The 26982-nt window shown below is 54.5% G+C and overlaps 1 protein-coding gene across 1 annotated transcript in view; it reads left to right on the top strand.

Annotated features, from left to right (window-relative positions):
- Positions 1 to 23748, top strand: part of C18H16orf95 (chromosome 18 C16orf95 homolog) — a 453505-nt gene extending 429757 nt beyond the window's left edge. Inside the window, exons 4-9 of the transcript XR_010837980.1 lie at positions 4449 to 4799; positions 6215 to 6307; positions 14159 to 14333; positions 16475 to 16670; positions 21843 to 21931; positions 23605 to 23748. The gene's annotated coding sequence lies outside the window, so the exon portion shown is untranslated. The remainder of the gene's footprint in view (positions 1 to 4448; positions 4800 to 6214; positions 6308 to 14158; positions 14334 to 16474; positions 16671 to 21842; positions 21932 to 23604) is intronic.
- The last annotated feature ends 3234 nt before the right edge of the window (positions 23749 to 26982 follow it).

Genomic DNA, 26982 nt, shown 5'->3' with positions numbered 1-26982 from the left:
CAGCTTCAGCCCACCGCTCCTCGTAGCTGCGAGGCTCAGCTCTTGCCCTAAGGGACGGAGAGAAAAGAGGTGACATTGACCTTTTTTGTTTCTGCTTTGCAACCTCAGTGAAGCACTTCCTTTCCCCACCCCCATCCGGGAAGGGGAGACCATTACTCAGTTTCCAGAGTCTGAGCTCTCCTGTACCTGCAGGGTGGGCCCAGCGCCCAGGGGGTGTTGACACTGCCTCGGGGTGGGAAGGGCTGTGCCGTCTCCCGGGAATGCGCTGGCCTGCACTTCAGATGGGACAGGACACAGATGCCGTGGGTCTCAGGAGTTGGGTGGACAGATGAAATACGAAAAATTTTTAATATAATAATGTCCCATGCAATATTTGAATGTCAGGTAAAAATTAATAATTTTTAGTATAAATATGTCTTTTGAAATATTTGAATGTCAGAAAAAAATGAATAATTTTAGTATAAAATGTGTCCCATGCAACTAAAAAACTATTTTCAGTATTGTCATGGGTTGAATAAGTGTCCTCCAAAAAATTCACGTCCACCCAGAGCGTCGGAACGTGTCAAGTTGGAAACAGGGTCTTTACGGATATAATTAGTTATGACGAGGTCACCCTGGGTGAGGGTGGCCCTAAATCCAATCTCTGGTGCCCTTATAAGAACAGTATGTACAGACACGGAGACACACCAAGGGACGGCCACGTGACGACACGCAGGGATTGAAGTGATGCTTCCACAAGCCAAGGAGCCCCAAGGATTTCGGTAGCCACCAGAAGCCTGAAGAGACCAGGAAGGTCCCTCCCTCCCTCAGGGCCTCCAGAGGGAGCAGAACTTTGCCCCCACCTTGATTTCAGACTTCCGGCCCCCAGAACAGCGAGGGAATACGTTTCCATTGCTTTAAGCCCCCCAGTTTGTGATCATTTGTTTTGGCAACCCTAGGAGACTCATACGGTTGTTTATCTGAAATTACAGTTTAACTGGGCATCCTGCATTCTGATTTGCTGAATCCGGCAACTCTAGATTACTCCCGGAATCCCGCCAGAGCAGGGCTTACAGCGGCCTGCTTAGTGTCCCCGACCTGCCCCTGTGCTCGTGTCCCTGGTCACTCAGGCAGGGCGCCTGCAAAGCGCTCAGAGGGGTGGTTGCCCGCAGCAGGCTCTCCGCACCTCCACCAGCTCCTGGCCTACGCTTGTTCAGACTCTGGTGGAGTTGTCTGCCCTGCACTAGACCAACCACGTGGGCTCCTCTGCTTGGGCTCCAGGTAGCCATGGTGGAAACCACACCAGACCCCTCCCTCAACTATTCTGAATTGCTTAAGACCGCCTAAGACAGGTAACTGACTCTAGGGAGTTGACTTTTCCCTGCTACCTACCCGCCTCAAAAAAGGCAAAATGACACAGGTTACATTTCTCACAAACCTCAACGCGTGGTAGGGGGAGAGGGAAGGGACAGTTGCAATTGGATTTGTCTGACTGAGAAAAATCAGAGAAATAAATAGAATTCTCCTGACACCCATGTCACGGAGTGAATCCACGCCCACTCCGGCTATTAAAGCGTTCCCGGAGAGACGCTGCCCTCTGGGAACCGTTTCCACTGTCTCCCTCGAGAAGCAAAGCGCAGACTTCCCCACCCCCTGAGTGGTGGCTGCTGCTTGCTCCCTGTGGCATTTCCAGGGCCCGACGTGGATCCGGGGATGCCGCTTCCCCAAGCTTCCCGCAGCTGTCGGGAGAGATGGGCGTGCAGGGCGCTGAGCTCACCGGGCAGCTGAATAAATGCAGGCTGGCCTCTGTGGGGGGCGTGCTTCCTCAGATCTAACTGCCTGATGACGATGGGGCCACCCACTGTCCTGATTACCCTCCGTTGGCTAAACCCGGAGTCGGAGTCGGGCTCTCCTGTGATGGACTCAGCATTCCAAAGGAGGAACGAACGTGCGTTAGCCGGTCTCTCGTCTGTCCTAAACTCACTTTGGCTGCACAGCTCAAAGCCGACCCACAGGGCTCTGGCCACGTGGTGATATGCTCAGTGCGCGCCCCGCCGGGCCCCAGGAATCTCACTCAGCTTTCCCGCGGCAAAGCAGACATCAACGCCCAAGAGAAAGGTGCCCAGGGGTCCCCTGTAGCCTCACATGAGATGGCTCCAAACCCGCAGATGTCTAAATCGACGCTCTTCACCTGGAAACGGTGCACCCAGCGGCGGCAAGCTCCTCGGGCCTCACAGGGGACGGGGGCTCTGCACGGCCATTTGGGAAGCTGCGGGTTGCCATGCAGATGTGGCGGTCAATTTCACGTGTCCCCTCGACCGCGCTCAGGGATGCCCAGGTAGCTGATGAAACACTTTTTCTGGCTGGAAGGGTGTTTCGGCATGAGATGAGCATTGAGATGGTGGACCTCTGAAAGCAGATGGCTCTCCAGCCTTGTGGGTGTCACCCAATCCATTGAGGGTCCGGGCACAACAGAAGGTTGGAGGAAAGGCAAATCTGTTCTCTCTGCCGAGCTGGGACATCCACCCTCTCCTGCTTTCGGACGTCAGTGTTCCTGGTTCTTGGGCTTTTAGATTCAGATGGGGGCTTACACCATAGCTCTCCTGATTCACTGAGCACGTGTCCGGCCACTGATCAAGACCAGAAGGGTGCCTTTTGTATTCCTAAATCGTTGCTTTCTGGATGTGTCGTCTTATCTCTAACTCATGGTCAACGGATGATGCCGGAGACATGAATAGAAACAGCCCCCCGGGACGGCATCCCTCACCGGTGCTCTCACATTCACACCTTTACAGAGCAGGGCCTGAAGCACAGGGAGGTTCAACACACGGCCGTGGGCGCGTCCATAGTTACTGGGCAGGGGACTTGGTCCCCACCTGCCTGGCTCCAAGGGCCCCGTCTGAAGTTCTAACCATCTCACCCACTGCCACAGAGCACGCCCCATGTCGGGGTCTGCAGCACCCTCGCCCTGTCGTGCACAGTGGACGGGAAGATGTTCGAAAGATGGGCGTGCCCAGTCACTCAGCTCCCAGACAGCAGAGGAACTGGCCTGGAGCCTGGGTCCTGAAACCCCCTCCTCCAGAAGCAGTGAGTCACCTAACAGGCGTGGGCCGAGGGTGCCGCGCTGGTGCCAAGAGCCTGCGGAGATGTAGCCTGAACTTGAATCTGAACCCACTTCGGAAAAAGCTCAGATTCATCCATTTTATTTTAATTAATCGTTCTCCCCACTTGCCGATCTAATCTCCAGAGGAAGTTGGACCACCGATTTGGACCCGTTGAGAGGGCGAGACCTTCTCAAGGATCTCAGTGAGGGAGCCCCACGCACACCCAGCCTTCCAGGGCCCTCCTCCAACTGCCAGAGGGGCTTTCCAGGCTAAAGCTCCCTAAATAGCCCTCCTTCCCCCGTTATCATTTTTTAAGGGAGATGTCTGCAGAAAATAGAAAGCCACTGGGAAGCAGCAGGTTTTTGGAACAAGAGGCGGCAGTCTGTGCTGTGAAGCAGCCCCGGGTGGCTCTCCTTGAGGGGCTCTGCCTTTCGGCGCTTACGTGGCCCAAGTCCTCCCCCCTTGCCCTTCCCCCTGAGTCAGGCCCCGCGATGCCGGGACTCAGCCTGGAGGGCCGCGTACCGCCACGCACTGGGAGACAGAGCCGGCTCCGCGGGCACGGCGGGCCCCCCCAGACGCCCGTGGACGCTGCACACGCCCGTCTTCCCTCCTCCCTTGTCAGGCCCCCTCCACTGACTGCAGCCTTCCCGGGCCGCCTCCCACCCGGGCCCGGCAGGTGCCTCCTGCCCCGGGACAGCTGTGCAGGCCCCGCTCTGCCCGTCCGCCGGGCGGCCGGCCTTCCTTTGCGCCGGGGCTGCTGGAGACGGGCAGGAAGCTTGCAGGAGGCGGTGCCTGGAGAAACAAGAGGCCTTTGAAGCACAAGGTGAACCGGCCTGGCTGTGGTTTACATTCTTTACCTTAATTTTAACAAGTATTTCAGCCCCTTGAAAATTGCTTCTCTAGAATAATAAACAGAGCCCATGTTGAGTCGTGGCTAGACCTCGGTGCGAGGCGGGAGGGGAGCCAAGCTTGGGGGGCCATAACGGTAGCTGGTGAATGCGTGCGTGCCCTCGTGGGGGCGGGCAGGGGGCCCCTGCCGCTCAATTGGCCCTCATTTTGGGAGATTTGGTGGGATTGGTGTGGCAACGTGAGGTTTTGGGTTACACATAGCAAGTGAAACAGTATACAAGTAATAGAGGTAGAGAGTCATGGAGGAAAGGGAGCGGTGTCTGCCTGTCGGGTCTGTTACTTGTCACCCCAGCTGGTGCCTTCTGGGCTCCTTCCCTCCACCAGAACTCCAGAGGGCCTGACAGCGAGAGAAAGATGCCAGGTCCTGGTCCTGAGAAACAGGGGAGGGACCAAGGGGAATCCATTCATTCACTGGGTATTTATTAAGCACCTACTATGTGCCAACCTCTGTTCCAGGCCACGGGAATCAGCACGGAGCAGAAATTCCACCCACGCCCTCCCATGTGTGGTCCACACCAGCAGCCACGCTGTCCCCAGGAGCAGGAATGGGCTAGAAATGCAGACTCTGGGGCCCCGCCGGCCCTCCAGCGAGGCCCCAGGCCACTGAGTGTGCAGCCAAGTTGAGGCCTCCGCTCTGGAAGCAAAAGGAGACGCCGGCAGGAGACGGCACTGGCTGCGTGTGGGCCAGCCGGAGCGAGCTCAGCCGCTGAGCGGATCGGTAGCCCCGCGCCCGTGCAGGAGCGCAGCCGGCCAGCGTCCACAGCCTTGACGGGGCGGCCCGGAGACACACCTCTGCCCCTCCGCGAGGTGGGCCGAATAATGCCCCCACCCTAATCCCCAGAACCTGTGCCCGTGACCTTCCGTGGGGACGAGGGCTCCGCCAGCCGTGCTCACCACTGTGTCTTCAGCGCTCAGCACGGTGCCTAGAACCTACTAGGTGCTTCACAGACACTTGCTGGCTGAAAGCAGTGACCCAGGTCCCCCAAATAGACAGCTTCTCCGAGCACAGATAACCCCAGAAGCCTCCCGTAGCCGGGCCAGATCTGATCCTGTGACCTTGAGGGATATTCCACTGCCCGCGTCTGCCCGCCTCCCCTACCGGTAAAAGCCAGTTTGTAAAATGACCCGACAGCCAGGCAGACAAGCGCAGGGGTTGTTGGCCGCCCCCGTGTGCCAATGCAGCGTGAAATACCTGTTTCTCAAGGATCCGGGAAGGGCAGGCTCCTCAGCAGGCTGGTCTTCCTTGCCCCCTGCAGGTTTCTAAGCACCCCACTGGCCCGAGGCTGGGAAAGAGTTTTATGGAGATTATTGGCATCTCTTCCCAGATGTGTGCCGTCCTCCAGGTGTGAGGCTCCCCGCTGCCCAGCGGGCATCCCTAAACTTCAGAAAAGGATCTCTGCAAGAGTCCTTACCCTTAGCGATAGGAAGGTGCTGAAGGGGTTTGGGGTGTACGGTCTTCGCACGGACAGGCTCTGTCTCACTCACCCTCCCAAGCAGCCTGAAGGGGTGACAGGACTGGGCTGGGGGCTGCACGAGGACTTAGGGAGAACTTGGCTGTGAAATGCTGAGCGCGGGGCCGGCGCACGCACCCGTCTGGGTGAGCCGTGCTCACCCTCCTCATCTCCACCCCCACTTAGTTCCCGCAACGCACCCTCCTGTCAGGCGGGAACCACTGAATCCCCATTTCCAGATGAGGCTCAGAGGAGGAAGTGGACTTGCCCAGGGTGGCACAGCTTTCCCACTGATGGAACAAAACCCGAACCTCCTGGGCCCTCTGACACTACATGGCCAGACCCTAAATCTCGGGCACATGATTTAGTAGTGGGGATTTGTTGAAGGCGTGGGTGACGGCACCGTCTGCCCCTTCCTCAGGCATCAACTGGTATTAGTGTTCACAATATCGTTCCTAGAACAGAGGCGCTCAGACCTTTAAATCTCAGGACCTCTTTACATTCTTAAAACTGGTTGAAGATCCTAAAGAGCTTTGCTTTTGTGGCTTATATCTGTCAAAATTTACAGAATTTGACAGTAAAATGGATAAAATTTCAAAATATCTTATCCATTAAGCCATATAAATGAGAGCGAGGGTAAACTACCCATTGCATGTTAACACGAATAACGTATTTTTGAAAGAAGTAACCACGTTTTGCAAAATAGAAACGTAGTGGGGAGATTCACGGTGTTTTACATTTTTGCAAACACGTGTTTAATGTCTCGCTCAGGAAACATCGGGCTCTCTTATCTGCGTCTTCAGTCCATCTGGTGCCTGTGAAAAAAGCCCGGCCACACACAGATGTGGGTTTGGAAATGAAGAGGTAAGTTATTAGTCTTTTTGGATAATTATGGGTATTATTCATTAATACTACACCAAAACTCGACAAGAGCTAGTTCCTTAAAGACTAGTAGCAATGTGGAATCTGAAACCAAATGAATGAACGTTTTGTACTTATTACATTCAATTCTGTTGGTCTGTCCTGAACTTTGCGTGGATCTTTTACCCATGCAAGATTTTATAACATTCCGAAATGTTACGGAGAGGCCCTGGAAACACCTCAGGGTCCAAGAACCACTGTTGATAACTGCTGAACTGGGCTAAAAGCTCCAGAATGGGGTTTACATGTGTTTTCTTTGGCTCTGTGCTTCCTGAAGAAAGGAAGCGGGTTGCGGAGGGTGTTGGCGGGGGAGGGAAGAGGGGGGAGGGTAGGAAGGGAGGAAAGGAAGGAGCGAGGGCGCTAGTTGGTGATACAAGAGACTGGACTCCAATTTAACTCCTAGACCAGCCCCAGAGACTTCAGACACCCTTCGGTCTGGGTGGGAGGGGGGTCACACTGGCCTCTGAATAAGCTCTGGTCTCTGCAGACTTTTGCACGGCTGCAGAAGTAGCCCAGGCCTCTGGTCATTTTCCCTAACACTTCAGCCCTTTGATGTGGGACCTCGAGGGGATTTCCAAACCGTACAGAATAGGCGTTGTCCTTACCCTGAAGCTCGACGTCAGCGTTCCTGTGGCCGGACGATCACCTCCTGTTTCCATCATGGCCCCACCAGGAAAGCAGCCTCCGCCAGAGGTAACCGAAGACAGTGTCAGGGCGGGAGGGCAGTCTTTACAGAGCAAGGGCAGGGCTCTGGGGACCAGCCAGGATGGGGAGGTATCCAGAGGCTAACAAGAGTGGGGGGCCATCACCACCTGGGCTGGAAGGGGCAGGGGAAAGAGCTGGGGAGGCTAGAGCCAGGCATGAGGGGTGCAGAGGAGAAGCCCCCGGCCTCTCTCTGGTCCCGCCCTCCAGTCTGCTCTGGCAGCTCCCATTGGCTGATCCCCACCGGAAGGGTGGGAGCCCCGTCACGCAGTCCCTGCAGGGCAGCCTCCCAAGGCACAGAGCAGCACGCGGGACGGATCTGGAGGGGTGAGTGGGGAACAGCCAGCACGGCTTTCGTGTACCATCGTCAAAGCGGAGCACGTGGCCACGCAGCCTCAAAAGGGCTCGTGCGGATAAGCCTCCCGTGTCTCAGCCCACAGGACACCCGGCCTGAATGTGGCAGTGGGGTCTGCGGGCCCCTCTCTGCTGGCAGTCTCCCCCGCTGTCGCCAGCCCAGCCGCTCCCCAGCCCCCCCTCTGACCCGCCATGGACACCCAGGCCACGTCCTGTTGGCCTCTCCTGTACCACGACTCACCGTTACCAGCCCCTTATGGACCAAGCACTGTGTCAGCCAAGCCTCCCATCTGCGCACAGGGAACCAGGAATCAGAGTGGCACAGCACCAGGCTTAGGGTATAGCAGCAGCACAGCAGCAAACGGCAGCACCTAGGCAAGCGGACCCACAGTGTCAGGGGCTACTTGCCAATGCCATGTCCAGCGTGGTGAGCCACAGAGCCCCAAGTTCAAGTTCAACCTTGGGCAGCCTTGGGCAACTCACTTTGCCCACCTTCCCATACGTCCGTTTTCCTCGTCTGTGAAACAGAGCCCTCGTGGGCGATGCTAAGACTTCTCCTGCTCTCACCATGCCCGAGCCCAGCGGGGGCTGAAGACACTGTGCCTTTGTCTTCCAGAGTTGAACAAGCCCCCGAAACCACACCCGTGCTCTCAGATGTTGTGGGCAGACAACCTGCTTCTTCTCCTAGCCGCCACGCGCTTGTTGGGATCAGCAGATGTACAGTTCTGACGTCGCCCTTAGAAAACGCCCTCCATCTGGATCTCTGCAGCCCACAGGGAATCATTTGCCAGACACATGTTTTGCAAAACGTGGGCCCACTTCACTGTGACTTGCGGAGCTGAAAGGATCCACCTTTCCCCTGCTCCGTGCATTCTGCCCACGCGTGCTTCCTGGCTGGGAAGAGATGCAAGACCATGCTGGGTGGAGGAGGCCCTTGGCCTCCGTGCACCACGTGGGCTGTGCTGATGCCAGGGCAGATGGCAGAGCACACACAAGGGCAGGCTTTACTCAGAACGTAGACAAGTAACGTAAGGTGCTCATAGAACGCACAACAGGGTCACTAGTACGATGGAAAGTCATTCATTTCTCACGTCAGGCCAACGACTGCTGTCGGGGGGCGTTTCCGAGTGTGTTCCCGTGTTGCTGCTCACCTTTCCGGGTGACCTTCAGGAGAACCGGGACAGCGACACTGGGCGGCTGAGCAATTTAGGACGGCTTTAGGGGGACCAGAAAAGTGACACCTGCAAGCACTGCTGCAGAGCTCCTCCGTGCAAGGGAGCAAAATGCTGGCTTCCTCTGAAATGCAAGTTTTTGTTTTGGTTTGGTTGGTTTGTTTTTGCGGTACGCGGGCCTCTCACTGCTGTGGCCTCTCCCGTTGTGGAGCACAGGCTCCGGACGCGCAGGCGCAGCGGCCGTGGCTCACGGGTTCCCGGGTGTGGGATCTTCCCGGACCGGGGCACGAACCCGCGTGCCCTGCATCGGCAGGCGTGCTCTCAATCACTGCGCCACCAGGGAAGCCCTGAAATGCAAGTTTTTAAAAACTTATTTAGTTTTCTAAAATTGTGGTAAAATATACCTAACATAAAATTTCCATTTTAGCCATTTTAAGTGCACAGTTCTGTGGTATTGAGTGCATTCAAACTGTTGTTTAACTGTCACCACCTAGAACTTCTCTAGAACTTTTTCGTCTTCTGTAACTGAACACCGAACCCACCCTACCCCTCCCCTAGTCCCTGGCAACCACCATTCTACTTTTTTTTTTAACATATTTTTTTATTGGAGTATAGTTGCTTTACAGTCTTGTGTTAGTTTCTGCTGTACAGCAAAGTGAATCCGCTCTACATGTACGTATATCCCCTGTATTTGGATGTCCTTCCCCTTTAGGTCAGCACAGGGCACTGAGTAGAGTTCCCTGTGCTCTACAGTAGGTTCTCATTAGCTAGCTCTTTTATACACAGTAGTGTATGTAATGTCAGTCCCAATCTCCCAACTCATCTCACGCCCACTTCCCCCCTTGGTTCTCTACCTCTGTGACTCCATTTCTGCTTTGCAAATAAGTTCCTCTGTACCATTTCCGTCCTCCTTTCTGTCTCTATGCATTTGACTCCCCTAGTACTTTATAGAAGTGGAATGCTACGGTATTTGTCTTTCCCGTAACTGGCATATTTAACTCGGCTTGATGTCTTCAAGGTTCATCCACGTGGTAGCATCTGTCAGTACTTGGTTCCTTTCTAAGGCTGAATAATAGTCCACTGATAGATTCTCAGCGTATCTCCGGACTTAGAATGTTGAAACAAAACAGATCCCTTTAAATAACAATGGTCTTGCCTGGAAGTCGACAGGTGATGCCTAAAGCTCCGGGGGACTGAGTTTACTTGCCCAGAGTCAACCAGGAGGGCTGTATAAATTCAAGACCACCGCTCGGGTAGCCTAACTCAGCTGCCCCGGTATTATTCTGTGCTCACATACATGGGCACTCGCGCCTCCTACAAAACACACACACACACAACTGGTTTCATAAGTCATCTCAAAATCAAAGCAGACCTCGGTGATCATTCATAGCTCTGAGACACGCGGCCTACTGGCTAGTCTTTGGACTATTGCTTGAAACGGAGATTTGTTACAGAAAGAGAAGCCCACACAGAACCGTTCCTGTCATCAGTATGACGACTGATTCTGAAGTAGGACATCATTAGAAATGACCAAAAATGAAAAACGATGCAGGAGTGGAACAGAGAGGCCGAGCAGGGCAGGAGCCACAGCTCAAGATGAGACACATGTTCTCCGGCCTGTCAGTCCACCCGCTTTCAGCCAATCAAGAGCTTGCTTAGGACGATTGGAGAGTCTGAGTAAGAGCTGTAGACTAGCTCAGAGTTGCGTCGGTTTTAGTTTCCTGATTGTGATCATTGTACTGTGGTTACAGAAGAGAATCCCTCGTTTTTAGGAAACGTGCATGGTAGTACTTAGCGGAGAGGCAGATCTTATATGCAGCTTCCTCCATGTGCCGGGGAGGGGATACAGCAAAGAAGGTAAATCTTCCTATTTGGCGAATCTCAGAGAAGGGCATCTTGAGAATTTTTGTGCTCCTCTTCCATTTGTCTGAAATTGTGTCAAAAAAAAAAAAAAAAAAAGAGGCTGTGTGGTCTCCAAGGGACACCTGCGGAGAAAAGAGACAACTTATTCAAGAGCAGGGACGGAGAGTGAGAGGCTTGGTGGAGCCGGTCATGGGACGGACTGGCCGCCTGGAGACTGAAAGTCCAGAAGAGGCTGCACCCGTGATGCCGTGCCCCCATCCCTGGGTTCTCCCAGCCCCGCTGTAAGTGTCATGGTTTGAATCGTCGAAGCCACCCCTCCCTCTCCTGCGATGTCGGCAACAGCCCGGGAACAGCCCACACTCCCCACACGTGTTGACAGCTTGGAGAACGTGTAAGTGTGGAGCGTCTTCCGTGTCGACGACACGGCACGCGCAGGGTCGGAGCGTGTACACTTAAGAGCACATGGGTCCTGTCGTTTCATGGATCCGACACAGTAGTCGTGGGTGAAATACTTCCAAGAGCGGCCACCCCACCCCATGATTTTTAATATAAAACATGTTATATAATACAATTTTAGCAAATTCCCTGTGCAGTCACACTAGCAGGACCTTGAAGCTAACAGGAGGGTAACAGCCCTCTCCCATCACCACTTGGACGGAGTGTGCCCTCGGCGCTGGGGCTGCGCTGACCACTGCTGTTTCTCCACTGCAGGGAGGGGCTCGGAGCTCTGGGCACTTTTGCGTCCCCCAGGTTCCTCACTGGTGCACAGCAGAGCCAGCATGTGTCTCCTTTGACGCCAGAGGTTATCTCGACGTGACACGACGTCACCACCCCAGCAAGTCACGCTGCCCCACACCCACCATCAGTTCCTGTCTACACTGCATTAGGCACCGGGTGGAATCCAATCAGACGCAACTTAAGGTCCCTTTGCTCCACTTCTCAAGGGTCGCCGCCGGGCCCACAGTGTCCGGACAGCCCAGCTCTCCCATAGGTAGAGCCGTCGCCATCCACATGCTGTGAGGCCACCATGAGCCGGGGCAGCGACCTCTTGCCGTCTTGTCCAGTCTGCAAGGCCTCAGAACTGGACCTTTGCCTTTCTCGACATCTGCTCAAGATACACAGGTGAGGGCTTCCCTGGTGGCGCAGTGGTTGAGAATCCGCCTGCCGATGCAGGGGACACGGGTTCGTGCCCCGGTCCGGGAAGATCCCACATTTCGCGGAGCGGCTGGGTCCGTGAGCCATGGCCGCTGAGCCTGCGTGTCCGGAGCCTGTGCTCCACAATGGGAGAGGCCACAATAGTGAGAGGCCCGTGTACCACAAAAAAAAAAAAAAGATACACAGGTGACCGACGCATCAGTCTCAGGCAGAGCGCTTTTAGGTAAGGGGAGGGCGGGCATCTTACGTCTCCGCATTGACAGACTTCCAAGATGGTTGTCAAATACACGTGATCCAGCCTGTCGTTTCTGTGTTTAACTTCGCTTTCAGAAGTTTAAGAAATAACAATATCAGTTCCGGTGCGCTTGGGAGCCAAAGAAAGACGCACCTGCTGCTCCTGTCACTCAGACCCGCACCTTTCGACAGGCGGGCACGGCTGTCGGGCCTTGGGCTCAACTCTGCTCTGTAGCAGGTGGCTTCCTTCTCGGTGGGAATGACTTTCTGTCTCCCTGTCTGTGTCCTCTGGCCACACAGGCCCATCCTCCCAGGCCTGGGGCAAGGGCATTTCCTCCCTCCTCCTCCCTCCCGTGGGGACAGAGCCGGCCTCGGAGACCACAGCACACGGCACTTCTCTCAGGGCTGGTACTTCGGACGTTCAATGTCAATGTCATCTCTCCGCCTCCTGACCGGACTCTGAGCTTCTTGCTCGCTGGCCACGGACTGTGTGGGTCTACAGGGATCACGAATGCACGAAACAGGCACGCTGTTGGTTTTCTGGGAATCGGTGGATTTTCCATTTCTGCCAGAAGGTATACATGGGCGATATTACATATGTACATCAGGCAACTAAATTTCATCTCACTTGCCCGCTCTGGTGGACAAGAAGTGGATACAGGCGTATTGTGTAGAGAGAATTGTGGGGCTGCTCCTGGCGTCTGCAGGGAAGAGCGAGGTGCGGTGGCCACTGTGCTGGACGGACGGGCCAGCAGCCATGACTTCCTGTGCCTGAGGCCCAATGCCTGCAGCAGGGCGGACATGCCCACCTTTGGACTCTAACTGGCTTGTTCCTAACCACCCCCACCCGCCCGCATCCCTGGGGTGACTGAAAGCAGAGCTGCTCCAAGGGCGGCCTGCGCCCGAATCGCCAGGCACATCCGGTCGAGAGGCAGGTTCTAGGGCAGCGTGTGCAGCTGGGGCCGAGATTCTGCATTTCTAACCAGCTCCCAGGTGGTGGCTGAGGACCACCTCACCTGCGGGGTAGCGAGGCCCTAAAGTAAATGAATAAAGAGACCTTAACAAGAGCCCCGCACACTCTAACGATCAGAGTGACACTCTCGTCCCTCTGCTGTTGAAAGCCGGGGGCAGCTCAGGGCCTCCATCTCTGTCCTCTGACAGTCTGCCGGAGAAAACCCCCTCTCCTCGGGGACACAGATGGGTCACACTCTAACCCCCTGCAGCCGCAGCTAGAGGTGCTGGACGCCTCCACGCCGCCCTCCCGATCACTCTTCCGTCCTTTCCTCCGTCCTCTCTCCCTGGGGTCTGGCCGCATGGTCTATGTCAGTGACCCCTGCTCTCTGGCCTCCGGCTGGGGTCCGCCAGTGGGAGTGCCAGCCGGAGACTGGGGAGCGGGGAGCGGGACCCTCTCCTCCCCGAATGATGCGCTTGTCTTCTGGGGAACGTCGCCGTGCGCAGGACGCGGAGTGCCAGCCCACCGTAGGGCCCTAGGAGGGAGAGCTGAGGCTGCTATCCTGCCTCTGTGTTACTTTTCGTTTACTTATTTGTATTATATTTTACTTGTTCTTTCTACTAAACCTATTAAGTTCTAGCTCAGGTCCCTCTGTCCTGAAGCCTTCCTGGATTATTTGAACCTTCAATAATATCCTTCTTTTAACTCACTCAACAAATAATGTAGCCCCTGATTCTGAGCCATCATGTCTCTTTTCGTCTCGTTGCTTCTGAGGATCAGTCTGGCTCCACAACTGGACAAGAGACTTCAATTCACCGTCCAGCTTTGCACGTCTCCCGTCCCCACGGCACCTGGCACACGCTGGGATGTACTGCTGACCTCAGGGAAACTTCTCTGGTGGGGCAAACTACAAATGCATCTGGAACTCAGAGAATGCAAATAAATACTTCGAGAAAAATCTATTTTGATGGGTGTTTTCTATTTTCATAATAAAAGTATTGGGGGAATATCTAAAAACAATAAAACATTTTGAAAAGTCAACTTCTAAAAATAGTTTTTGGGGGATATAATTTACATCCCATACAATTCACCCACTTAAAGTATAAAACTCAGTGGTTTTTAGTATCTTCACAGAGTTAAGCAACCATCAGCACAGTTACTTTTAGAACATTTTTTTTTTTCAGCTCAAAAGGAAGCCCCCTCCGTATGAGCAGCCCCTTCCCTTATCTTGCTCTTTGGTTTTGAGCATAGATTTAGAAAACAAAGCACGAAAAGGACACTGCAAATGTAAATTCCTCAAGATACATTTCTGTTTGCGTTGCCTTGTAATCTTGATTACCTTTTTTACTGTCTGTGTTTCAGGAGGACTGAATTCAGATGGCACGAAAATTCACCTGGTTTTGCCACGTTCCCGTTCACCTGCCTCCTTGCACACCTGAGTTCAGGAGCCTCATCCTTCCGCTAGAGGGCGTGGCGTCATAGATGCCAGCTGTGCCACCTGGGCTGTCCCAGTGTTCTGACCTCAGCCCTTGAGAAGGTAAGAGCTTGTTCCTGCTGGTCTGGAATGAACTTAAGAGCTCTGCCCCCTGTGTTGTAATGGAACTGGGAAGGGAGCTTTCATTTATGAGCCAACTGCAGACCTGATTGTTTCACAAGGCGAGAGGTGGACCCAAGGAAGATACAGTGCCTTGGTGATGCAGATGACGGTAATAACCCAGGCATTTATTGAATATTCGCAATGTGCTTGGCATGGCGCTAAGGACATTACATACGTATCTTATTTAATCCTCCCAAGATCCTTCTGAGTTGGACCTTATTATTTTGCCCAATTTGCTGATAAGGAAGCTTAGAGAAAGAGCTTTAGAAACTTTCCCTGAGGATCCTTCCTGATCTTCAGATCAGCATGAGGGTCTGTTTGGATAGAGGGAGAGGCCAGTCTGAACTGGATGACCTTCTGAAGTCTTTGAAGCTGCAGAATTTAAGAATTCGGACTTCTACAAAACCTGAATCATAGGATAGCCGTCGAATAAAAAGATTGGATCCTTTTAAACCAAACACACAGGGGAGAGGTGCATTTGTGGGGAGTAGAAAGAACCTATTTTCGATCTAAGTCATAAATATATGACAGTGTGTGTTGAAAGGAGAGCTCTACACCTCGGGGAACTCGTCCGCAATCAGCCTGGACGGGTGTGATCCCAGTAACGGCCAAGTCCTTAAGGTCTCACGTTCCGACAGGACAGTGCCCACCTGGAGGTCTCACCTGTCCTCAGGTTTCCTGTCCCCCACCTGCAGCATGGGGCCCAGGAGCAGCCAGCAGCCCTCCATCTCCGGCCCAGGCCCCTTCGCTATGGAAGTCATGTTATTAATTTTAGAGATGTTGATGTGGTTAGTGGCAGCTTCCCATGTGGCCCAGAGCAGCCTCCGTTCCAGGCTCCCAGGGTCAGGAGGTAGGACTCCTGGTGTAGAAAGGAAAGGGGGACGGGAGCCCTTCTCATTTTTAAGTGGGGTGCACCTCACTTCCACAGCGGTGATGCAAGCTGGAATATAAAACCTTTGCTGGGGGGCCTTCCCTGGTGGGGCAGTGGTTGAGAGTCCGCCTGCCGATGCAGGGGACGCGGGTTCGTGCCCCGGTCCGGGAAGATCCCACGTGCCGTGGAGCGGCTGGGCCCGTGAGCCATGGCCGCTGAGCCTGTGCGTCCAGAGCCTGTGCTCCGCAGCGGGAGAGGCCACAACAGTGAGAGGCCCGCGTACTGCAAAAAAACCCCAAAAACAAAAAAACACCTCTGCTGGAGTTGAGGTCTTGGGATCTACACAAACACCTGTGAGCCCTTCAAGAAACCCCCTGTTTCTCCATAGAACCTGTGTCCTTTACAATATCCCTCCCCCCGTGAGATGTCCCGATCGCCTCAGAGTATGTGGCCACTTCTGGAGTCCAAGAGCATCCCAGACGGTATGGCCAGATATGACCCGTCTTCCATGCCTCCTTCTATTGTTAGGTAACGTTATCTTCAGGAAAGAAAAAAACAACCTGTAAGAGGCAGGTAAGCACTGCCAACAACTTATAAGATACAATAATAAGCAGAAGAGGAAAAAAATCATCACCAAAGAGAACCACCTGGGAATGTGAAATGGGGCCACCACTTTGGAAAAGAGCCTGGCAGTTCCTTGAACTGTGAAACCTGGAGCAACCACGGGACACATCGGCTCTAGCCCTCTGGGCTCCCCACTCCCTGGTCTGGACCCCAGGCGCCGGCACATGCAGTCCCTGCTCAGTGAACACTCGGTCGGCACCATTTTAACCAGCACTGAATTAATTATTCCACCGGACACGGAGCACAAGGGTGGGTCTGCACGGCTTCAGGACCCGTCGCTGTCTACTGGAAAGTCATTCGTGCCCCAAATCCAGGAGATTGTGACCAGGACCTCAGCCCAGCTTCCTCGGGGCCAGAAGGTGCCAGTGTCCTCAGCCCTGGAGTCTTGCTTCAGATTCGTGGCTGTTGGTCCAACTGCCACGAGCTAATATGACCTCAGTGGATGCAGCAAGGTTCCCCTGCCTTAATGACCTGGCGTGTGTGTGTGTGTGTGTGTGTGTGTGTGTGTGTGAGTGTGTGTGTACGTGTGAGACATGGGCAGGTGTGTGGCTACAAGGATAAGATCTGACCTACATATGCTCCATAGCAGGTCCTGTCGAGCATCCCCTCACCGACGGACACCAGGGCCGTGCGACGCAACCACCCGCTGCAGGCCGTCAGCAGATGGGCTGAGTGAAGGGCCGTCATTGTCACAGCAAGAGGCCAGCTGCCAGGCGTCCCACCCACCCCTGAGACCCGTCTCTGCAGTGGAAACCCTGCCGGGCAACACAGCCTGAGCCCAGGTAACAGCCCCATGTGGGACTCCTGGGCCTCCCAGACTCGGCAGCTCCCGGGGTCGACAGGGTCCACTTGCCCCAGCGCGAGCAGTGGGTGGGGAGCTGCTGCTCAGAAGGGTGGGTGGGGATGCCGGTGTCAGGAAGCCCTGGGCCTCAAACCCGACTCCGCGGCTGTGTGGCGCTGACAATTCACATAACCTCTCTGAGCTTCAGTTTTCTCAACTGCACGAGGGGGTTTATGCTACTTTCCGGTTTTTTTCTTTTTTACAGAAATAAGAATGTTTTTAAAAAAATTTTATTGGGGTGTAGTTGCTTTACAATGTTGTGTTAGTTTCTGCTGTACGGCTAAGTGAATCAGCTGTACGTATACATACACTCCCTCCTGTTTGGATTTCCTTCCCATTTAGGTCACCACAGAGCACTGACTAGAGTTGCCTGTGCCGTTCAGTACGTTCTCATCAGTTATGTGTTGTATACATAGTATCGATAGCATATGTGTGTCAATCCCAATCTCCCAATTCCTTCCACCACCACCCCTTTCCCCTCGGTGTCCATGCTTTCTTTGAAGAGCTGTCGTGAGTGTGAAATGAACAAATGCCTAGATAGTGAATAAATGAATGAACGATACCGATCGCACCTGCGTGCGCTGCACGCCAGGCTCCGCGTTAGGAGATCACACGCTCACACACACACACACACACTCACACACACTCACACACACTCAGGGATGTTTATGAAGCTCCTGCTCTGTGTCTGGTATCCCCCCGGGGATACAAAAGTGGATACCACCGCTCCCTGCCCTCTTATAGGTGACAGTCTAATGCAAGAGGCAGAAAAACAAGCAAACAAATAAAGAAAACAAGAGATAAATAATGTGTTGTCAGTAGTGGCAAGTGCCACCGAGAAAAATCACCAAAGCAAATCCGGGTAAGGAGATGGAGGGTGATCCGCTTGGAGGCGGCTCGATTTTTAGATGTGGGAGGGTCAGGGAAGGCCTCCTGAGGGAGGTAGCACCTGGGCCCAGACCTGAACAGCACGAGGAAGGCAGCCACCCCGTGAGCAGCCGCTCACGCCAGCGGCCCAGGCACACCGCCCCTGCCTCCCAGCTCTGATGCCAGGCGCTCCGCTTGGACACTCGCCTGGCACCTCTGGCCCTGAAGCGCCCTCTCGCCCTTAGGGACAAGGTGGCTCTACTGGCAGGGCCAGCTTGAGGCTGCACCTGGATGTGATTTCGCCCTGGTGTTAATTGGCAGGGGCTGGGAGGGGTGAGAGGGGAAAACGAAATAAAGCTTCACAGGCCTGGCTGTGCCTGAGTTAACGCGCTCACGCCCTCGCGCCCTCGCGGCACAGCGTTGGGGCTGAGAGGATGCTCACAGCAGCCTCATCGTCTCATTAAATCAAACTACCGGGGGCACTGGGAGTGCCGAGCACCCCGAGAGGTGTGCTTCCCTGCTGGTCAGGAATAGCCTGTCTTGTTTCCCTTAAAAAATAATGTTTTTCATGTCTTGACAAAACACCTCTCTCTTCTGGCATTTCCAGAGTTAGCAGAAATTGAGCTCCGAGCAGCAAAAAGCAAAATTGGTGTGTAGTTTGCATTTTCCATTTCCTTCACTTCCATCTTCCTGCCCCGTTGGAAGGGAACAGGAAGCAGTTAATGTCACAGGGGAGGGGGCTCCTGCCGAGCTGTGGCAGGTCCTTTGTTCCTTTGGCCTCGGTCTCTCGGAAAGCGCGTTCCCGCAGCTCCCCGGCCGAACTTGCCCACGAAAATCTACGGCGGGTCCGTGTCCCTGGCCATTTTCATTTCTGTTGCTCTTTCGTTATCTTTCGGGATTTTTCCCCCCAGCTGTCAATAGTACGTCCCGGGGAGGTTTTCTCCCAGGAGCCGTGCCTGCCAATGGCTCAGGGCGAGTTCGGCTTTCCAGCTTTCCGAGGTGACGGCCCAGGGCCAGACCGTCAGCGGCTTCTGTGCGCGATGAACCTGTCGGTGGCAGCGCGGGCCTGAGTTCTGCCGCTTGCCTCTGCGGAGCTTTGATATTGAACTTATCAAGGGGGAGGGGCGAGGAGGGGCGGCCAGGGAGGGACTTGTCAGCCTCTGTCCACTCCCAGAACGCAGAGAGCAGGAAACAGGAGTCCAGAGCAGATATCAAAGGCCAGAAATTTCTCAACATCATGGAGAAGCAAGGCCCAAACTCGCCGCTGAGTGGGCCCCCAGGATGGGGCTGGGCGGGCACCAGCTTAACTGAGGAACCTGACAGCAAGGAGACAGAGCTGGCGGTACAACCTCGGGAGCCCAGGGCTGTCAGGGGAGAGCGAGCGGGGCAGGGGTCCCCCTTGTCTTTCCCGTCCAGCCTGCTTACCTCCACCTTCTTTCTCAGCCCTTCCATTCTGAGTGTATCGTAGCTCCGTGCTCTCCTGTTCAGGCTGTGCCCTCTACCCAAAATTCTCTTCTCTAGCTCCCTTCTGTTCCCCATTGAGCCTCTACCTCACCACCCATTTGCACCTCCCAGCACGTCCCCCGACAGTGCTAGTTCACATGGAATTGTACTTGCCCGTCTCTCTCTGTCTCCGGCACTGGAGTGTGAGCCCGGAAGAGCAGGAACTGTGCCCTCCTCACCGTGCACCCTCAGTGTCCGACTCAGAGTGCTTCATCCTCACCTGTCTTGCCTCATGGTTGCAACGTGGCTGCGGCAGCTCCGAGCATCTTATTCTCTCCCGATAGCATCCCAAGAAGAAAGAGGCCTCTCTTGAATGTCCCTGCCTTACATAAGGGGGTGAAAATATTCCCCAGAAGCAGACTTCTTCTGTCTCATTTGGTCATAACTGGGTCAAATGGCTCCCCCAAACATTGAAAGTATGGGTGGAAGGAGGGAGGAAAAGAGGGAGGGAGAGAAGAAGTGATAAAAGAATGGAAGGAAGGAAGGATAAAATGATAGATGGGCAAATGGAAGGATGGGAGGATGGAAGGATGGGTGGATGGGAGGGTGGGTGGATGGGTGGAAGGATGGAGGATGGACGGATGGATGGACGGAAAGATGCATGGATGGAGTTTTTTCCTCAATTGCTCTTCGTGCTTGCTTCACTGTGATTATGTATTGTAAGTTTTATGGGGATTGTGACCAAGAAGATAGCAAATGGGAGACTTGTATTCCAGTTCTTGTCTTGACCTGATAAAAACACTTTCAGAAATGCAGAAAGTCTGCCCCAGACCACCTCTACCTTTCCACTTCCTGGGATGGCCCTGGGGTCCAGCCAGTTTCCCACTCAGAAACCCCACCTAGAAGCTTCCCATAGCAGATTGTACGAGTTGTCTAGGCAGTCAGACCTTCCCCCTTGTGTGCTGGCGGGTCCACCTCCCACGGTGGAGGCTATGATCCTAGGTGCTCTCTTTTCCAGGCTCTCCTGTAATTAGGGAGGGTCTTATGACCCAGTTCCCACCAAGAAGACATAAGGGAAATGCAAAAAGAAGCCCCCTTCCCCGCATCTGCTTTGGACGCTGTCATGAGACAGGATGTGATGCCTACGTCTGGGGCTGCCGTCCTGTAGCCTGAGGACGAAATGCCAACAGGCTGAGGAGGGACACGCCTGGGCCTTGATAACATCATGAAGCCACTGAACAAACCTGGAACTCCCTGTGTGCTTCTCTAGACAGAGATAATTGCCCAGCTTGTTTATACGACTGTTAGATTGCTGGTCACTTGTAGCTGAGACATCACACTGAACCTCCCTTTGGAAGTGGCTGTGACGTTGGCAGTTGGAGCCTCCACAAAGACTCGGAAATCAGGATGGCTGCTAGGGGAAGGTGGGCTTCATGAAAATGGCTCAGTAAGAAATGTCAATTTTCTACTGCTTACGTAAAGGTTGTTTGCTTTGTACCTAGTCTTCCAAAATTTCATAGGACCCAAATCATGGGTCCCCTAAATGAAGTGTCTCATTCAGCTGTGGGGTAAGAATCAGAGGATAGAGAAGGTAAACTATGAGATTAAATAAAATACATGAGAAATGCAAGAGGCATGGATGGAATCATTTGCCCTTTCTATTCAGGATAATTAGTCTGAAAACCCGCTATTCCCTGAAAGCAGCTCCCTGAAAATTGGTTATATCTTTCAGGACATTCATTTATTTAATAAGATGTTACTGAATGCAAAAAAACTACGAGGTATGGCCGTAGGTGCTGGGGATACAATGAGGAAACAGAGATGGACCTGTCCTCCAGTGGCGTCCGTCCAGGGGCAGAGCTGGACAAGCACGCTGGCCATTGAATTAGAATGTGACCAGGAAAATAGCATCTTTCGAGAAACCTGGCAGACACCACATAACCAGGAGATCCAGTCACCATCACTTATATAAGTAATGCCACACACGAGGAACTAAGTAATAGTTCCTCGTAAGAAGACACATGGCCAGTAATGACACATGGGCATCATGTACCCCTCAGTTCGATGCTCTGAAAAGGACTGAACATCACTTCTGGGGTACGCTTGCCAAGAATGCAGTACATCAAGCTAATCGTGAGCAAACTTCAGAAGAATCCAAACAGAAGAGTATTTGATGGAATATTGGGGTGGCCAGAACGTTCGTTCGGGTTTTCCGTAAGCCGCTATGGAAAAACTCGAACCAACTTTTTGGCCAATCCAATACATGACCCGCACTCTTCGAAAACGCTGAGGTCCTAAGATACAAGGAAAGACTGGAGAACTGTCCCCAGCTGGAGGAGACCCAGGGCCCGTGGCAACTACATGCAACACGGGATCCTGGGCTGGATCTTGGGAAGATAAAGGACATTAGTGGGAAAGGAAGATGAAATCCAAATGAAGTCTGTAGTTTCATTAGCACCCTACTAATATTAACCCCTCGGTTTTGCTGAATTTATTGTCGTTATGTCAGAAGTTAATGTTACAGGATGCTTTGTGAGGGTAAATGGGAACTTGTGATTTTTGAAACTTTTCTCTAAGTCTACAATTATTTCAAAATTAATCCTCTGATGAAAGAATCATAGGTGCTAGGAGGTCATATGCCCCACGACTGACCTACCACATCATTCAGTCAGTCATTCAACCGAGTTTTACTGAGCACCTGCTACCTGTCAGGCATTGTGCTACATGCTGGGGAGAGGGGTGAGCAGGACACTCTGGAAAGCACCGAGTTCACTGTCTTCTCTTTTCCATCTGCCCCCCAAAGGCGGTGCTGCGGACGAAGGCTGTCCCCTTAGCGGTGAACGCGAGGTGCAAAGCCCCTGCCAACCGTGTGTGGACTTGCAGCGTGGGCAAGTATGAACCTTGGCTATTGTAAACCAAAGCGACTCTGGGGGTATTTGTTCCTGCAGCTGAGTAAGCTCTAAGTGCTGACTGCTGATCAGTCTGTGAGACACAGTGGACAGGAAGTAACTGCTGAGTGCTGACCTGGTGACTCAGGCTGACAGGTGTTAGTGGAGTTCATTACAGCAGCTGAAGATGGGAAATAGAGAAAACGGGAGCATTGCCAGGACCGATTTAGGTAAAGTTTCCTCCGAGTCACGCTCTGGTGTCCTCCCCATCCATTCTTCCACTATGAATTGAGCCATAATTCATTCACTCCTTGAGCGCCTGTGTCAGTACCTGCACTGATCTAGGCAGTGGAGATACATGAGTGTATCAGCTGGCTAGTGCTGCGTAACAATCCACCCCAACACTTACTTAGTTCACAGTTCTGTAAGGAGGCTGGTTGGTTCCTCTGGCCTGGAGTGGGCCGGCTGCTATCTGCTGGCTCTCTCCTGCTTTGTGGTCAGCTGGGCGCTAGATGCGGTAGGAAGTGTTCATTCACGTGTCTTTGTCCTCCTGTGGCCCTTACTCTCCAGCAGGCTGGCCCAGGCTCATTCACACGAGTTCCCAGCGTCCCAAGAGCAGCCAGGGGTGTGGCCCAGGGCACGAGCACCCCCACTGTATCTGCTAAAGTTCCCCTGGCCAAAGCATGTCCCACGGCCAAGGCCAGGTTCAAGGGTGGAGAAACAGACTGCAGCCTCAGTGGGAAGGAAGAATGAGTGACCGTTTCTCAGACGCCATGGGAAGAACAGACACCAGGCACTGAGATAAGCACAGAGCAGGGAGCCATGACCTTGACTGCAGGGACCGGGGGAGATTTCCTAAGGGAGGTTATGCTTGAGCCGCAGCTCTGAAAGACGAATTCAGGTTCATCTGGGAGAGTCAAGTTCATGCATATTATTCATGCGACAAGAACCAGGAAGGAAAAGAAACTAGGACAAGGTCATCAATGAGCTGGGCTGTCAGATGGCAGGGGTGTGGCAGAGGAGGGGTTGGAACGGGGCACGTGCTGTGGTTGGTAAGAGACCGAACCGTCCGGCTGGGTGACCTGAGGCACATTACTTACCATTCCTGTGCTTCAAGCTTTTCATCTGTGAGGTGAGGATGGTGATCGTCATCTCGCAGGTGTTTTATTTTCGGGATTTTAAGAAGCTGGTAACGTGGGACGCTGTTACGTTAGTGCCTCGCGTGCGGCAGGCACTCAGTAAACTAGCGATTTATCCATCACTCGCCGTATGATCTGATGTGATGCTCACAGCAGCATCGTAGACAGACAAAGAGATAAGTGAGAAGGTGCCCGAGGTCGCAGAGCTTGGATGGGGTCTGCCTGAGTCTGACCTGGAGTCCGCACCATAACCTCACGGGGTCTTCGATCCTGGCGTCTGTGGGAGTGACCTGCCATCTGGGAGCCTCCCCTCTGCAATTGGGCTGTTTCGGGTCTACTTTTCCAGGAGGTTCTTGCACATGAAAAGAGGGAGCATTTTAATCACCAATCACTCCATGCCGTCTCCTGGGTCCCCAGATGCGCTGGAGGGATGGGAGCCTTTGTTCGTGCTCGTGAAAGGCTGCGTTGGAGTTTTCCTGTAAACCTGTTGTGTTCTCTAAAATGGGGAGATGTGCCCTGACTTGACCGTCTTTGGCAGGAAGCAGAACATTCCGGTAGAGGAGTAACCCAAAAGGCAATGTCTCCGTCAAGCCAAGGACGTTTGTGGCTGTCTCTCCAAGGCCCTCGCTCCCGGCCGACCCGTGCAGTTTGCCTGCAGACGGCCCCGAGCCCGCCGCCCGGTGAGGAGGTGAGGAGGCCCACCCAGCGAGCACGATGCGATGGCAGAGGGGCCGTTTGCTCTGTCGCTTCCCGTCCAAGCTAGAATGGCATTCAGAGCAGAGAGAGTTTATTTAAAGAACCCGAAAGGTTAAAGCACTTGGTGTTCTGCAGAGTTAAATCAGAGGTGTTTTCAGCAGTCTAGGCAAGTTTGGCCTGGGCCGTATGGGTCTCACAATTTATCCTACACTCTGACGTCTCTTTTTTTTTTTTTTTCGCAGTACGTGGGCCTCTCACTGCTGTGGCCCCTCCCATTGCAGAGCACAGGCTCCGGACGCGCAGGCCCAGCAGCCACGGCTCACGGGCCCAGCCACCCCGCGACACGCGGGATCCTCCCGGACCGGGGCACGAACCCGTATCCCCTGCATCGGCAGGCTGACTCCCAACCACAGCGCCACCAGAGAAGCCCTCTGACGTCTCTTGATTCCAGAATATACAGCAAAATGCTGAGCATGGAGCGGAGACCATGAACCCACACCTCTGGAGGCCGACTCTGCGCCCTGCATCCTCCATATGCAGCTCCCCGGCCTCCCAGAACTCGGGCGGGGGGGCTGTTACTGTCCCTCCCTCACAGATGGGGAAACTGAGGTACAGGAGGGAGGAAGCCAGTGGTGGCCTCAGGCGTCACAGCAGCAGGCGGCGGGTGGAGCTCTGGAGCCAGGCTGCGATCCCAGCATCCAAGCTGCCTTCCCGTCAGCCTCCCGATGAATCTGAACCTGCACCTCCAGCTGCAGTCTCGCTCCTGGGCTCTGCTCTTTGCTCCTCTGGGCCTCGGACAGGCCTCCTCCGATACCTCTGTACTTCAGATGCAGCGGGTTTAAAACTGACCCTGACCTTCACCATGGAAGGGCCACCCACTCGTCCTACTCCAGGGGACACTGAGGTCAGACGGGCGATGGGCCCCCCCCCACCGAGGCCCCGGCCACTCATCCCAGGCTGTGTCCCCCAGTTGCCGCCTGGAGCCTGCGACCCACGCAGATGTGCAGCCACCAGCGTACCCGTGCTGATCTGAATCACCACGGTAAGTCACGGCCCCTCTGGGGACCCCCTGCCTTTCCGTCCCCACGTTTCTGTATTGGGGCGTCTACGCGCTCTGCTGATGGAGCAGACCCGGCGGCACGTGCCGGACTGACGCCGTCCCGCGTGCCTCGCCCAGTCGGCCGTCCTGGCGCCCACCAGTCTGCACAGGCTGAGGGCCAGAGCTGTGCACTAACATGTGAGCAACGGGGCCGTCCCGGCTCGGGGGCCACGGACGTCTGTGCCTGCAGGCGGCAGGCAGCGTCGGGGTCAGGCAGCCCTGGCTCACCAGCAGTAAAGTGGGCTCTGGACTCTGATGCCTCCTGACGCTGGCTGCCGGCTCTCTGCTGTTTTCTACGCTGCAGTGGAGGTAACGTGGTCAGTGAGATTCCCACACTCACGACAGCTCTGGCAGAGGAAACGGACTCCAACCATGTCTGGTTTCTCTGCTTCTGCACGCTCCCTCCCTCTCCTTTCCCAGATCGCACCCGCCATGCAAGTTATGTCACCTCTTTTCTAAGACAGAATGCAGAAGCTGGCTAAAAAGGAAAATGGTGATAAAGCACTTTAGGAAAAGCTCATTAAGAACCCCATTAAGCCTCACCCAGTTCCTTTCACCTCTGGGTCCTCACAGCCACTCCCCTGGCCCACGCAGCATCAGCTCACCCCAGACACCCCGACAGCTGCCTCCCTGCCCCACCCAATGCAACGCACTCCCCACTGCTCAGCCTGAGACGTGACCCTGAGCCGTGGAACCCACCGTCTCTTCTCAAACCATCCCAGGGCTTCTTGCGGTCCTCAAGTAAAGACCCAGATAATTTGTGATTGTCTGGGCTCCCTTCCCATCCCCCTGCACTCCCCACCCCGTGCTCCCGCCACAGGGAAGGGCAGCGTTTCCCTCCTACACCAGCTCCCTCTCACCTCGGGCCCCTACCGGCCCCCCTCTCCTGACCCCCACCCCGGAGGCCCACGGAAGGTATGCAGTGCGCTCTTTTCTGCCTTCCCCCCACCAGCTCCTCCTGAAACGAAACCACCACCAAATGGTGGGAATCCTATTTCCTCGGCCATTTGCAGAGAAGGCGTCGTGTCTGCTAGCACAGGGCACTTTCAGGCACTTGGGGGTTTTTCTCATTTGGACTGAAGTAACCCAGACTTGGGGGAGTTAGATTCTCCGCCGCCCTCACTCATCTTCCTGGAATGCGAGTCACATTCCGTGGGCACACTGCGCGCTCCCCGCCTGCGGCCGCCTGCGTCTTCCTCTTGCGCCTGTGTCCTCACTGTGCTTAATCGGTTAATCGGGGGATCAAGACTTCAGCTGCTGCCGGGGACGAGGTGTCCCTTCCCGCTCAGAGCTCTCTTGACTTTCCTGGGATTTATCCGTTACCATCCCCGTAAACCCGTAAAGCCCCACGGAGATGTCCCGCCACCTTTTCACACGCCAGCCGCCGCCAGCGGGTGGAACGTGATAGGTCACAATCCCCGGCCCACCTCATTGTCTGCGCTGGCTGTCTCTGCACCCCGCCCTGTGTCGTCTTTGAAGTGCAGCTAAGCCCCTGGTAGCTTTCAGATGACACTTAGGTTACACCTCTCTGCATTCTTATCTCCACCAGTGCCTTCGAGTGCAGACGTGTTGACACGTTGGCAGTGCGGTGGCCTCTCTGCGGGAGCGTGTCCCCTGGGTGACCTTTGGCTCCCGAAGACGGCACCTGGGCCTGGATGGATGGGACAGGGCCGCCCCCGCGCTGGGCACACCAGGCACAGCCCCCCAGCCTGTGTCGACTGTAAGGGTCTCATTTCATTACTGGTCCTCTGGGGGCGGGGCTCCCAAACGCCTCACTCTGGGGCCCCCAAGTAGCGAGGGAGGCGCCCCTCGTGGGTGCTACTGCTGTCAGGTGTTCCCTTAATTATGGTGAAGCAGACACAACATAAAACTTACCGTTTAACACGTTGTAAGCGTGCGGTTCAGTGGTGTTGCGCACGTGCTCACTGTTGTGCAAAAGCATCACCACGTCCGTCTTCTGAACCTGTGCGTCTCCCCAAACTGAGACTCTGTCCCCATTAAACACTAACTCCCCATAAGCCCCGGCACCCACCGTTCTACCTTCTGTCTCTATGAGTCGAACTAGTCTAGTACCTCGTATCGGTGGAATCATGGCAATACTTATCCTTCGGTGATGGGCTC

This window comes from Kogia breviceps, chromosome 18 (genome assembly GCF_026419965.1).
Source record: "Kogia breviceps isolate mKogBre1 chromosome 18, mKogBre1 haplotype 1, whole genome shotgun sequence".
Lineage (NCBI taxonomy): Eukaryota > Metazoa > Chordata > Mammalia > Artiodactyla > Physeteridae > Kogia > Kogia breviceps.
Note: the sequence above shows the minus strand (reverse complement) of the source record. Positions and strands in the feature narration are given on the sequence as shown.